Source organism: Leptonychotes weddellii, chromosome 10 (assembly GCF_054177405.1).
Source record: "Leptonychotes weddellii isolate Sample4059 chromosome 10, ASM5417740v2, whole genome shotgun sequence".
NCBI lineage: Eukaryota > Metazoa > Chordata > Mammalia > Carnivora > Phocidae > Leptonychotes > Leptonychotes weddellii.
Genome location: NC_138378.1, coordinates 3,325,855 through 3,337,330, shown reverse-complemented (window position 1 = coordinate 3,337,330; position 11,476 = coordinate 3,325,855). Strand labels below are relative to the sequence as shown.

General features: G+C 53.5%; 1 protein-coding gene across 2 annotated transcripts in view; it reads left to right on the top strand.

The window, feature by feature from the left end:
• Window positions 1-11,476, top strand: part of PHACTR3 (phosphatase and actin regulator 3) — a 206,582-nt gene that overhangs the window by 13,510 nt on the left and 181,596 nt on the right. The window contains exon 1 of one of the 2 annotated variants that reach the window (XM_081832506.1): window positions 3,179-3,342. The exons of the other annotated variant lie outside the window; for it this stretch is intronic. The gene's annotated coding sequence lies outside the window, so the exon portion shown is untranslated. Of the gene's footprint in view, window positions 1-3,178; window positions 3,343-11,476 lie in introns of those variants that run through there. 2 annotated transcript variants of the gene reach the window in all.

The following is an 11,476-nucleotide window of genomic DNA, read 5'->3' as shown; positions in this document are numbered from 1 at the left end:
TCCCCCTCTCTCTCTCCCCCCCTCTCCCTCCCTTTCTCTGTTCCTCTCCTTCCTTCCATCTTTCTTACCTCCTCCCCGTGCTCCTCCCTCCCACCTTCCTGAAAAGAAGAGGCAGCCGTGGCAGAAGGCACAGGGTCAGAGATTCACCAGCAGCTCTTTTAAGGTCAACTTGCCACCTGTCTTTCAGGCAACAAAGTTCACAGAGCTTCTCGTGCTGACTTTTGTCAAAAGTCACTGGAGGAGGGAGCCTTTGCACGCGTGTGTGCACATACGTGTGTATGTGCGCATGGGTACGTGTGTGTGCATGCTGAGGTTACTGCTGTAAATTCTCATCTTTTTTGGAAACATTTATTTACTTGAGAGAGAGCGCGCATGAGCTGGGGGGAGGGGCAGAGAGAGAGAATCCCAAGCAGACTCCCAGCTGAGCACAGATCCCGACGTGGGGTTCAATCCAGGACCCTGAGAGCATGACCTGAGCTGAAACCAAGAGTCAATGCCCAACTGACTGAGACATCCGGGCACCCCTCTCCTCATCTTGTTTCAAGGCCTCAGGTGGGAAGGGGCCTGGCTCAGACCCCAGCCCACATGCTTCCTGCAGACGCTGGAGTCGGCAGCTGGGTGCCTGGAAGCGGGCTTGAAGCCCAGCCCTGCCCGCTGCCCCCAGCTGGCCTCGGCAGGTGGCTGCATCAGGCCCTGCCTAGTGTCCTCCTTCGTGCCTGGAGAAATGTCAGCTCTACATTCCTGGAGAGGTTCTGAGCCTCGGAGGAGGTGTGTGAGCTCAGCCCAGTAGGTCAGCTGTAACTGGCCGCCAGGTGCCCGCCCATGAGTGTCAGCCGGTGGAGGGGAAGCGAGGCCCCCGCGGGGTAACACCCTTCTCCTGGTTCCCACTGGGCGGTGGGTCTGGGGGGGAGCTGCCCTGACTGTGGAGGGCGGTGCTCCCCGGTTGCTGGCGTGGCCTCAGAAAGCCTCCGTGTCTCGCCGTGCGTGGGAAGGCCTCGTGTCTCTGTCACCCCTCCAGCTGCAGGACGGGCAGGGCCCAGAGCTCTCCTGGGGGCTGAGCTGGGTGCGGGTCCCACGGGGAGCAGGGCGCACACAGCCAGAGCCCTCTGGGCCGGGTGCTCTTCCTCCGTCCCAGGACGCCTGCGTCCTTCCTGAAAGCTGTGGGCCGCCGTCCGGAGCAGTCTGAGCTCACCTTGTCGGAGGAGATATGCACGGCCGTTGTTACCTTTATTGTGAGGAGGCCTTCTGCACATGTTCTAATTTTTATCACCTTAGCTTTGACCAAGAAAATCTTTAGCAAACACTTAGAAGCATGTTTTCATTGGAGGTGTAAGCCTTGGAAAATAATGTGCCCCTCCCCGCCCCAGAAATAGAGGCAGGAAAGGGAAAATAAATGTTTTCCATCGGGAGATGGCAGATCTTGTTCTTTTAAAAAACAAACAGGTTTTTAAGACTGGAAAAGTAGCACGTGCCCATGTCGAGAAAACTCCGTGACGGCGGGAGACAGGATGGAGTAGGCTCAGGGCTGCTGGCTCAGCGTCATCAGGCCTGGGCTGTGGTCTGCTCTGGCCAGCTGTCTGTTCGTCCTCTCCGGGCCTCAGTTCCCCCACCTGTGGACTGGGGGCACTGTGTGGTTATGGTGGGCATCCAGCGATGCCCGGCGCGCCTTCAGCCAGCACTGACTCGTCATCGCCGTATCAGACACGGGGTCTCCCCTGTGCTCCCGGTCTTCCTCCCAGAGACAGCCATGATGAGCTTTTGCATGTGCTTTCAGAAACTTTCTTTGCATTATTTCCTTATCATCTTTTCCCCGTTGTCCTCTTAAAACTTTTTCTTCTTCGAGCTGTGTCTTGCAGATAGAGATACGAAATTTGAAAGATAAGCAGGAGCGAGCCAGAATCCGAAGGGGGCAGTCCAGGCAGAGGGAACAGCATGTGCGGTGGCCCTGTGGCAGAAGAGGGCGTTGGGGGCGAGCGGGGGCCAGATGGCTTGTGGGTGGGGGTGGGGAGAGGGGTGGGGACCAGCCCAGGCAGAGTGTGGAAGCCCTCGCTGAGGATTTTGGTCTTTTTCCCATGAGCAATGTGGAGCTGTTGAAGGTTGTATGAGAGGGGGAGCCGTTGGTCTGGGACTGGGAGGAATCACTCTGCCTTTGCTTTGGGGATAAATGTGTTGAGCGTGTGTGGGAGGTCGTTACCTGAGAGGAAGCGATGGGGAGATGCAGGTGGAGGTGGGGTGCACAGGATGGGCACTGGGTGTGTGGGGCAGGGGAGGGAAATGCGGACAATGCCCAGGTGGGGACCTTTGCCATCAGATGGGGAAGGTTGTGGAGAGAGGTTTGGGGAAGGAGAAGAGCTTGGGTTTAGGAGGCAGACAGGAACAGGCGCCAAAAAGGACCTGGGTGCGTAATCTGGGCGGAGAACTAAATCTCGCTGGCATACAAATTCGGGGCTCTGTGCTTTCCTTTACAGTCAGGGTGTGGGACTTGGGGAGTGACTTTAAAGGTCACCTAGACTCTTTCCTGTCTCGGGTTACACTGGGGGACCCTGACCAGCCAGCCCACCGTCCGCCCACCCACCCAGAAGATTCCCTGTCCTCACGGAGCTAGGCTGAGGGACCTGTGGTGGCCACACAGGTGGCTTGTGTCCAGGTCATAATTTAAACTGTGGGAGGGGTGGGTCAGAGGGGGGACACTGGGTCAGATTGTGTGGTTTTGAGTCCTGAGTCTGGGTGACCTCAGGGGAGTTACTTGCCCTCTCTGTGCCCTCCTCCCCCTGTAAAAAGGGGACAACAATGTGATTTGAGGTATTTCCAAAGTTGGCCACGACCATTACCTCTGACCCCACCCACCCTTTTGCAGTGTCACATGGCCATGTCCCCCATCAGGAGGGATGCCGTCTCCTGCCCCCTTTGTCCCCTGTCACTTGCTTTGACCAGGGACAGCAGAAGTGACACAGTATGACTTGTGGGCCTAAAACTTAGAGCCCGTGGCCTCTGTTGTGGTCCTCTTGCCTGCCACGTGAAATCGTTTGGGCCGTCCTGCCGCAGCAGAACTGAGGTGGCCCCGTGACAGCCAGTGCTGGCTGCCGGGCTGGTGAGTGGCGCCGTCCTGGATGACGCTGGCCCAGGCCAGGCTCCCAGCTGAGCCCCGTGGCACCAGTGAGCCCAGCCCTCCCCACATTTCCGGCCCACAGCAAGTGAACGGTGAAGTCCTCAAATAGGCCACTGAGATGAGCGGTGGTTTGTTACGCGTTGATAGCTAAGAGATACAAACTCTAACCGGTACTGGGAGCTATTTCTCACCCGGAGTTTCACTGTGGTCCTTTGTTCCAAGCTGCTGGGCAGGTACTGACTTTTCAATACGGTTTCTCTGTTTCTGGCTGGTTCTGGGTCTGCCTCGAGTTTGGAGGGTGCACCTGTTACATCTGTGACTGTGTGCACCTGGTCTGTGTTGATGGATATGAAGGTTTCTATCCCAGGAGTCAGCAACAGGGAGAACTTAGGGCTTGTGTAGTGCTGGGGAGAGCCCAGCCCATCACAGGACCCTGGGGCTGGGCTGGATTTTGAAGGGCTTTCAACTCCAGTATCCTGAGCCAGGAGTGTTCTTTGCAATCCCCTGTGGGGAGCTTGAAAATGAAATCAATCTGAACTTTCTCCCTGGAATTTGTGATTGACAGCCATTATTAAGAAGTATTTATGGGACACCTGTTCTGTGCCCATCACTGTTTTGGTTGCTCGGGATCCAGCAGTAAAGACTATGCTGTGCCTGTTTTCACAGAGTGAATCATCTAGTAGAATAAGGGGAAACAGATCAGAACGATACAGATGTATGGTGTGACACTAGGCAGTTATAAATGCCCCGAAGCCAGGCTGGAGAGGGGAGAGCGGTAGGGAGGGGAGGCTGGCTATTTTTAGGTAGCACGGCCAGAGAGACAAGGCTGAAGTGAAGGGATTAGTCATGTAAACACCTTGCAGAATAGCCCTCCAGGCAGAGGAGTTGCACGTGCAAAGGTCCTGAGGTAGATGTGTGCTTGGGGTGTTGGTGAACAAGGGGGCCAGGAGGCTTAAGTACAGTGAGTGATGGGGGGAGTGGAGGTGTTAGAGCCAATGAGAATTGGGCAGGCAGGGTTGGGATGCTGGCGAGGTGCTGAGGCCCAGCTGGGGGCTTGGGCTTAGTTTCCAGAGCTAACACTTGGGAGGGGGCTGACCTTCTATCTATGATCCGTTGTCTGTTTACTTGTCATCACCATCTATGTGCACATCATCTGTCTTTCTCTCTATTGGTTGAGTTATCATCTATCAATCTATCAGCCTCATCTATCTATCTATCTACTGTCTATTTACCTATATCTGTCGTCTACGAATCACCTGTCTATCATGCTCCTGTCCATCCGTTCATCACTTGCTTCCCTCCAACCGTTCTTTGGCACTCCTGCCCAGATGGAGACTTGCCCCTGCTTGAATGCCCCCAGGAACAGGCAAGTCCCTACTTCCTCAGGATCCCGCTTAGGAGTTTCCTGGGACCACTTGAGCACAGTGTCATCTGGGCACTGTGCTTCTCTCCCATTTCCTCACCCCAAGATTTATTTACACTCTCCACTTGCCAGGAGAGAGGCACTTGGGAGTTCAGAGCCGTGTGTCCCCTGGCAGGGCAGCCCTCAGCGCACTGGGGAAGAATGGGGCCAGTCAGTGCGGGGGGGACGCCCCCACCTCAGCTGCCGCTTCCCTCCTCTTGGCTCCCGGGGCAAAGGCGGCTTTGTGCTCCGCGTGGACAAGGCCTGCCATTGAGGCAGGCCAGGGGATGCTGTGGAAGAGCAAATGATGGCTAGAAACTAAAATTAGGCATTTCACAGAAAGCAAACCCTGCGCCCGGTCTCCGCGGCAAGCCACTGCGTGCTTGTGCCTGAATGAGCCCTTTGCTCTCTGGCTGCGCCTCTGAGCCCGGCTTGTCTCAGTCCCAGGGAGAAAGCTAGCCCTGTTCCCTCCTGGGGCTCTGGCTGACAAAACGAACAAAAACACAAAGAAATGCAAAGTGGTGAGACGATTGGTTCATTTTCTCCTGGCTGCCAGTGGGCCTCCAAACCTGCCTGTGGGGGAATGAGTGTTCTGGAAGGTTCCCTACAACTTATTTGCAGATGGGCCAAATGGAGCCTGGCTTTGAGGGGAAGACCAGTGGGCCTGATGTTAATAAGACAAAGGAAAGGGGCGGCTTGTGAGCAGCTTGGAAGAGGCAAGAGTTTGCTTTTTAATTTTTTTTTTTTTTACATTTTCTAAACTTTTTATTTTGAAGTAATCTTAAACTCACATGGAGGTCACAAAAAGTAGTAAGGCCGTGGCTCGCAGAGTATGCCGATGGACAGCAGGAGACTGCCCTTGGTGCAATATCTTAACCAGACCACACGCCGGGGCTGATGTCACTGTGCTTTACCTGCATATTCTTGGCGTCAGTTCTGTGAAATTTTATTGCATTTACAGATTTACCACAAGTGGGTGAGACTTTACTTTTAGATCAAAAGCATTTGGCTCCTGTGATGGCACTGGGGCCTCAGGGCCGCTGCTGGTCTCGGGTGGGCCCCTCTTCCCACCGAAGAAGCTCAGGACCCTGCCCCCTTCTGCAAGGGCTGCCCCAGGACCTTAGCTTTCCTGTGTCCCCTCCCCTCATGGGGCTGCGTTGGTTTCCTGGGGCAGCTGGAACAGAGCCCTGTAGACTGGTGGCCTAAGGAACGGAGATGTCTTCTCTCGTGGTTCTGGAGGCTGGAGATTCGAGATCAAGCTGTGGTCCGGGTTGGTTCCTTCCAGTTGCATGCCTGCCCTAGCACCCGAGGTAGGTCAGCTCCACTGAAGCCCATGCACTGAGATGGGGTGGTCCTCAGAAGAAAAATGGGATGCTGCAGGATGCCAGGCAAAGTGGGGACGTGGTGGCCACTGATTGGATAGGGTGGCAAGCCTCCGAGGACAGATGCCCAACCTCTGTTCCAGGCGGTTCTCCTTGGCTGTGCCAGGTGCAGCTTTCCTGCCACCAGCTACCTCCGTCCCCATAAAGTGTCTCCACCTTGGGTTCCAAAACTCCTGGATGCCTTCTCTTTTCTTTCCCAAAGCTTCAGCATTTTGTCCCAACATCCCATTCTTTGTCTTCCATTGAACTTTCTGCATTTGTAACTTACATATTTTTAGGGTTATTCGTTTATCATCTCCCTCTCCCTCTTCCCCCACCCTGATCAAGAGCTCCAGGAAGGGGCGCCTGGGTGGCTCAGTCGGTTAAGCGACTGCCTTCGGCTCAGGTCATGATCCTGGAGTCCCGGGATCGAGTCCCGCATCGGGCTCCCTGCTCGGCGGGGGGTCTGCTTCTCCCTCTGATCCTCCTCCCTCTCGTGCTCTCTGTCTCTCATTCTCTCTCGCAAATAAATAAATAAAATCTTTAAAAAAAAAAAAAAAAAAAAGAGCTCCAGGAAGGAAGAGATCCCAGCTGCACTGTCCCCCCGCATCGGCCAGCACCTGGACAGCGACTCGCCTATTCTCAGACAGCAGTGTTGCCTGGGACAAGTTACTTAAGCTCCCTGGCCTGGCCTTTCTTTAGTTATTACCTATGATGATGGTCCTCACTTCACAGGCTCGTTGTGATAATTTCATGGGACGACCCACGGAAAGGCACGTGGGGCTCGGCACTTCTGAAGAGCTGAGCAAAGCAGTCTTGTTATCATAGAAATGCTCTGGCACGACCTCGAGAGGTGGTGGGATGTGGTGGTTAGATTCTGGGGGCAACCGCCTGGGTCCAAGTCCAGTTCTACCACGTACTAGCTAGTAAATTGGTCACTCAATCTGTGCCTCAGTTTCCTCGTCTGTAAAGTGAGAGTAGCAGTGATGCCAACCTATCGGAATTATTTATTAGCAAAGCACTTATAACTGTGTCTGCCTCCGATGTGTCTAAGGAATGTTAGGTGTCATCGTTGTTGATGTCTGTCGCTGTCAGACCACAACTCAGATGCCACTTCTCTGGAGCTAGCAGCTTAGAAGCAAGTTTAAAACATCCTTGAGGAAACGAACAAAGTGTTTGGGATCTGGATTCTGTGACTCCAGGTCATGTCATGATGCTTTATCATTAATCCCTAAAGACTCGACTGTCAGCCATGTCCCCTGTTCATGTAAACATGCTTTATCATTCAGCCAGAGCGATGTGCTGAGCTCTCGCTTTTACTTCCTGAGCCCCTGTCCTGCCTCTGTGCTCTTTGCCAGGAAAGGTCTCATGGGCTGTGAGCTACACACCGGCCCCAAACATCCTGAGGCCTCAGGCTGCGAAGGGTCACCTTCAGCAGGCAGCTTCTGTCCCGTGTCAGAAAATGGACCAGAATACATTACATCGTTCCTTCTCTGGCATTGGAGATCCGTTCTTGTGATTCTGTGTGAGCTCTTCAAGACATAAAAAGAAAATAAACCATGTCTCAATCCCATTATTGTCCTCTAAATAATGCCAGTGGGTGACACGGGATGAGCATCCCAGGATTATATTCACACCTATGACCTGTGTTCACACCCATGACTGATGGGAAGTCATAGAGAAAGCATCCCAGCTGGTGATGACCTTGGGGATCGCACACGTGGGTGTGGCTACCGACTAAGACGTTCATGCGACCGAAGGAAAGGAGAGATGGTCGTGTAGAGTTTACGAGCCCTGGGTAGGGGTGTACATGCTCGATCCCTGTGAGGATGTTCCAGTGGCCGCCCACTTGCCGGTCAGCCCAGTAGGATACTGATCTCCTGGCAGTCTGTGTGTGATTTTAGGAGATGACAAATATTGTATGGACTGTATACCTTTGCTTAATTTTTTTATTTGAAAAATATAATGTTTCCATTAAAGTAGATGCCAAAATTTCCTTTTAAACTTAAGAGAACATTAAAACTGTATTAATTGTAGGCCAGGTGGTTTTATTAGGGCAGAGTCCTTGGGAGTGGTGGCCGAGCTAGTGAAATGTGCGAGGTGTTGCATTGTGCAGAGTCCCGAAGCCCCCCGTCCAGGAGAAGTGCTGTGGGAGGTTCAGGGGGCGCAGAGGAGGGGGTCCGGGCCAGCACGCCCTCCAGGAGCTTACAGTCTGGAAGAGGGAAGGGATAACACAGGAGATGTGGACGCAGGGACAGGGAACTTGCTAAGCCTGGATAAGCTTCTTGGTACTAGGGGGACTCAGGGAGGAAGGTTATATGCCTGGTGTAGATGGGGGCGTGTGGAGGCATTTGGCAACAGCTTCATGAAGGACAGGAGATGGGTCTGTGGGCATTCTGGAGGTGACCGTCACGGTGCAGGCTTTGGGACTCCTGGCCCGTTGTCGTTGAGTGGCTGTCAAGGTGTGGGCTTGCAGAAGAGCTAACAGAGCGGTGTAGCCCCCGCCGGGGAGAGAAGCAGCTCTCAGGGAAGTATGGACTCAAGGGGCAGATGCACATGCTCGGGGGCCCTCTAGTGGCCTCATTAGCGAGAAGAGGTCCTTGCTCCGATAAAGTCTGGCCTCCTGCTTCTCGGACTTCTGTGTGCACCTGCAGAGATGCCCTGGAGATCTTGTTACAGTATGGATTCTGACTCATCAGGTCTGTGGTGGGGCCTGAGACTCTGCATTTCCAGCAAGCAGCCAGCAAGCCCCCAGCCCCCACGGAAGCTTGCCACCATCCTCATTCCAGTGACACGAGGTTTGCTCCGCGGGGCCCCGAGTCCTGGGAGTGCTGGCAGGGCAGGAGGGGACGGGGCACTGTGCCGTGGCGTTAAAGGTTAGTCACTTGTTAAACGTGGCTCAGCCTGGAGGGAAGGTGGGCTCAGGTTGCCGACTTTATACTTTTGGCCAAGTAGGGATGTTTTGAAACAAAAGGATAACAATGAAGAAAAAAATGAAACATCCAACTATGACCACAGGTATTTCTTGAAAGAAATGGAAGTCAAAGTCCCAAGAAGCACGGAGGCTCATCGCGCCGGCGGAGGGCCGTGTTCTAAAGTAGGTGCAGCTAGCCTCAAGAGCGCTTTGCGGCATTGTCCTCGCTTGGGCGTCTGGGGAAATGTCACCGCAGGCTGGCATGGATGGACAGGCTGAGGGCTGGGGCTGTAGCTGTAAGATCGGGGATTTCCGTGGTCCTCAGAGCTGTGGGAGCGTTCCCAGAAGGCCCTGTGTCTGGGCTGGGTGAGCCCGGGAGCCAGAGGGCCCCTTCCCTCCACACTGCCCTCCCCTGAGGTCACCATCCTGGTGCTGCCTCGGCTCTGGGCCTTTGCCTAGTGGTCTCTCCTCCGTGTCCCTCGTAGGCCACTGTGAGCCACGGGCTTCAGCAGCCTGGTTTGCTGAGACCACAGCCTGGGTGGTGTTGGGGCCGAGTGCCGAAGCTGGAGGAGGTCCCAGGAGTGCCCTGCTTTTCCTTCCCATCCGGTTGGGAGGGAGAGCGCCTCCTGTCTCCATCCTTGTGGGACTGAATACCGCCCTCCATGGTGCCCTTCTGCCTGTGGTGAGCGGTTCTAGGGTGGACACGTGACTCAGGCCTGACCCCCTGGGAGTCCGTTCCCGGACTTCATTGGGAAGGAGGTGTTTTCTCTTCGTGAAGACATCACTAAGCTCCTAAGATGTGAGCCTGGAGTGCTGGCGGCCACTTTCCCAACCTGCTCGGGGGGACCTACTGGAGAATGGGTTCAAGGGGTGAGGGCGACTTCCTGTCGGCATCATCTCAGCCTGGATGCAGCATGGACCCCGGATCTCAATTTAACACTCCCTGTGATGCTTAAGCTGGTTCCACTCGCAACGAAGGGCTCTGATGATCGCAGCACGTAGAGGAGGGAAGGGCCCTTGCCCAGATCCTGGGACGGGTGTGTCAGGGCTGGAGTCCCAGCGCCCGGCCTCTCCCCCCACACTGCGCTCTCTGTCCTTCCAAGCACCTCTGCAGGCCCAGCAGACTCCAGAAGGTGACCGGTTTTGCCCACCGGTCTGCACCATGTCTGCCTAACTGAAGGTTCCTGGGGCTTTTCACACGGGAGTGTCTGCAGGACTGGGGGAGTGGACGGGGGTGTGACAGGAGGCGTCTGTCAGTGGCTCTGCTGTTGGAAGGATGTTATGACTCCTGATGTATTAGCAGGTGCTGGGGGTTCAGGCTTTTTTCATGAAAGTGGGGTTTGCTCAGACACTTTTATGTTGTCCGGGCTTGCGTGTCATGTCCAGTCGCTGTAATTCACTGCAAAGGGAATGCTCAGGAGCTGCTAATGACATATTTCATTTTAATAATAAGACAGCCATGCTCACCGCTTATTTCCTCCTGTGGCTTTCCACTCTGGCTCTGAGTGGTGTAAGAGTTCGCGGTTAATGGATGACACAATGCATTATTTAGAACACAGAGACGGGAGGTTCTTATAAAGCCAAAGACTTTGTAACAGATTAACTAATAGGTTCCTCAATTATTATTTTGTATTTTCCAAAGAATATTTTCTCTAAAATCACCCAACTAGATAAAGTTATTGGGGAACGTCTAATTTTTCTATTATTTCTCTGCCAGGTTTAAATATTGGTGTTCTTATCAGTCCAGAGGTCTTCAGTTCAGAGCTTTTGTCTTTCATTTTACTACCTGTGAAATATGGACCATAGATTCAGACTTTATGAAGCCTTTGGAAAGGTTTGCCACACAAAGTGATATTTTAATGCTCTAGAGCCAGAAATGTGATCACGAGGCTCCATCTCGCTCTCCCGAGGGCTACGTGTGCAGCCTCTGGGGGCAGGGTGGCCTGGGTGTGGGTCCGAGCCTCTGCATGTGGGTTGGCTACTTCACACCTCCAACTCAGTTTCCTCCTTTGTACAATGGAGATCCTAGTAGTATTAACCCGTGTGGGTTGCGGTGAAGATCAAGTGAGAAAATGCAGGTGGAGCACTTAAGGTGGGATCCCACACAGGGTGATGATGGTAATGCTCGTATTCACTCGAGTGAAGGTCAGCAAACCGTGCCCTGGGAGCCCGCCTCCTGTGTTTATAAATAAAGTTTTACTGGGACACAGCTACACTCATTTGTTTATGTTCTGTCTGTAGCTATTTTCACGCTATAGTGGCAGAATTGAGTAGTTACCCAGAGATGTCCTTATTGCATTTTATTTAGTCTTAGTTAATTAAGATTTAAAGTACAGTAACTGCCTTGGTGCGGTTGTGCTCCGGGTGTGCAGTGACGTGCTCCTTCTCCTGTGTCAGAATGTCCGACAGGTGGCATCTTGTGCGGCCCCTGCAGGAGTCCTGGGTGGAGGGAGCTGGCTTGGGCTAAGAGGAGGGGGAGGGAGGAAGGCCGCCTACTTTGTTTTATCTTCTGTTTTTGGTTATTAAAAACATTGTGAGTTACAAACACAGAACTCTTGGTGAAATATTTGCTAAAGGTAGAAAAGGATGAAGGAAAAAATTAAGATATCTAATCTCATGATTTAGAGAGAGGGCCTTGTAAATATTTTGGTCTGTACAATCACGAGCTCAGGCGGGATGGGGCGTGTTCA